The following is a 3163-nucleotide window of genomic DNA, read 5'->3' as shown; positions in this document are numbered from 1 at the left end:
AACTTTATTCAACAATATCTAGAGATGGGTGATTTCAAAACATTGCTTCATGAAGCTTCGAAGCTTTACGAATCATTTGTTTTGAATCAGTGGTTCGGAGCGCCAAAATCCCATGATTTCAGTAAACGAGGCTTTGTTACTTCATAAGTGTTTTAAAACTTCAATAGTTCACGTGACTCTGGCAGTTTGATACATGCTCCGAACCAGTGATTCGAAACAAAAGATTTGTAACAAAAGATTCGTAAAGCTTAGAAGCTTCATGAAGCAGTGTTTTGAAATCACCCATCACTAGATATTGTTGAATAAATTTGTTATTTAGTTTTTTTTGGTGCACAAAAAGTATTCTTGTCACTTCATAACATTAAGTTTGAACCACTGTAGTCACATGAACTGTTTTAAATTTATCTTTAGTAGCTTTCTGGGCATCTTTCTGGGTGTTTTTCTGGCAATGGAGGCCTCACTGAGCCATCTGATTTTATCAAAAACATCTTAACTTGTGTTCCGAAGATCAACTAAGGTCTTACAGGTGTGGAACGACATGAGGGTGAGTAATAAATGACAGAATTTAAATTTTTATGTGAACTAACCCTTTAACTCTTTCCCTGAGAGTGTTTTTTTAAGTTGCCAGGCACCGCTAGGGTTTTTGGTCATTTTCACAAAAATATTATGGCTCCCAAAATAATTTGTTGTATGAATATATGAACATGCAATATATATATATATATTATATATATATATATATATATATATATATATATATATATATATATATATATATATATATATATATATATATATATATAATATATATATATATATATATATATATATATATATATATATAAAATAACAGACCCTCTGCTTTTAAACAACTGCAGCATTCTTTTTTGTCAACATTTGAATGTTGGAAAGTTTCATAAAATTAAAAAAAAAAAAAAAAAAACATTTTTTGCAAAAAAACATTTTTGTCAAAGACTACATCTAGACTAGATTCAGTATGATGATGTGCATGGAGCAGATCAAGTGTATCAACACCCCCAAAGCTTGCACAGTCCTAACCACTTCCTGGATCGACATTTCACTCAGTAATATTAGGCCATTTTGATTTTCTCAAAAAAGTCGAGATAACTCTTTAATGGCAGGGAAAGAGTTAATGCTTTATGTTTTTAATGCTTAATAAAGTTAAGAGCCGATTGGGAACACACACATATAAAGCATATTTTAAAAACTTTATTATAAATGTACATTTATTTGTATCATATTAACAGCAATAATAAGATATTCCTTTGTCGTGGTAACATTCCATGTGAAGCTAATGAGGAAATTACGTGGCCTTTCATTGCTCTCTTTGCCAAGTGTGTTCCAAATGGCTTCATTATGACGCACGAGTGCCCTGCTCCCTCCAAAATCCCCACTTCAAGGGCTCTGCCCTTCGAAGTGAGTAGGGGTACTCACTTCTCACTTTTTCAAATAAGCCTAAAGGGCTTGACTAGCTGGATCAGGTGCATTTAATTAAAGTTGAAGCGAAACTCTGCAGGGGGCCTCCAGGAACTGAGTTTGACATCCCTGCTTTTAGTCAACAGCTTGTTTGTCGTTGTTGCGATATGATGCATTTCTCAGTAGAGGGCAGTGTTGAGGTGTAGTTTCTCTTCATGGCACTCCCCAGAACGACAGATCACTTAGGTTATAAAAATAAAGTCATTTACAGACAGTATAACATGAGCATAATTATTGATGCCACATCTCATCTATGAATCTACCCTTTTGATATTTAACCATAAGAACATCTTAAGAATGTGAAAGATTATGTGTATTTTCATTATCTTTAGTTAGATGCATTTACATTGTGACTGCGCCTCAGATGCAATCAACTCTGTTTGTAAAGGTGTGAACCAAATGGCCCATACAGACGTATGGCCCACAGAAACTGATGGGTGTGAATGACAAACAAACAGCATTGCTCAGAGTAGATTGCAGGGTAAATCGATCTCCTGTGGGAGGTCCTAACAGTGTTCTATTGTTTGTAGCCTTTTTGATGTCATGTATAAAGTTCTGTCCCACAGACAGAACTTTGGGTTAAGATGTTTTGAAGGCTGACACACTAACATCGCTGCTGAAGAACTGTGCTACACTACCACCTTCAATAAATTCTTCTCCCCACAAGAACTCTGGTCAAGCTTATTTGTTTTATGTTTTAGAGAAATCTAATACATTGGCGAGCCACCCAGATGACTGCACAGCCAAATACAGCAAAATCTAACAATTGTCTTAGTATTTGGTTTGTCCCCCTTTGCTTTATTGGCAGCATCAGCACTAGAGCTGCATTAACATTGTGTAAAACATGAAGATTATGTGATCCAGCATGTTTTGAAATGATCAGGGTTAGAAATAAGCTTAATGCATGACGCTGTGTGTTGTGTATGAAGCCTTTTAAATTCAGTTCTAAATCCAGTGCTGACTATCTGTCCAATCTTAGCACTCATTTCAGGAATAGAACCATAAAACTTGCCCTCTAAACTCCAGTGCGATGTTATTTCCGTCATGAAAATCAATGGAATCTTAAGTTGTGCTTAAAGCTGAGAGTACGTTTTCCCAGATGCTCGGCCTATTGGCAGCATTCCTGGATGCGTGTTTTTGATGATGAATCATTCTCGCAGTAACAGCAATATCTTGCAGAAATGCTGTGAGATGCTCTCTACTGCTCTTTACACCATATCAAACATGCATCGCCTGGTTAAGACTGACTGCTTTAATGTGGCCGCAACATAAAGACTTGCAGTCATATCATGTTAACAGGTCTGTTGACTGCTTTTAAAACAGATAGATCTGGTCCTGAATGCTGATTGGTCAATACACCATTCCAATTGTGCTAAAATACGTGATATAGGTTGAATTTGTATGCCATTCTTGTAACCTTGACGGAAATGCTTCTTTTCATGAATGAATATAAGCATGAATGAATGAATGAATGAATAATTAATGAATATAAGCATGGATTGTGCTGACTGACATTTTCAAGATAAATTCCTGATTTGCCCAAATAAATTTCAGTGGCATGTTTTCATGTAGATCAACATTTCCGGGATGTTGATGTCATAAAGAAACTGGCTTTTTGTTAGGATGCACCTGTATTTAAAGGGTTAGTTCACCCAAAAATGAAAAT

This window comes from Chanodichthys erythropterus, chromosome 9 (assembly GCF_024489055.1).
Source record: "Chanodichthys erythropterus isolate Z2021 chromosome 9, ASM2448905v1, whole genome shotgun sequence".
In the NCBI taxonomy this organism is placed as follows: domain Eukaryota; kingdom Metazoa; phylum Chordata; class Actinopteri; order Cypriniformes; family Xenocyprididae; genus Chanodichthys; species Chanodichthys erythropterus.
The sequence above is the reverse complement of the archived record's forward strand: the minus strand, read 5'-3'. Positions refer to the sequence as shown.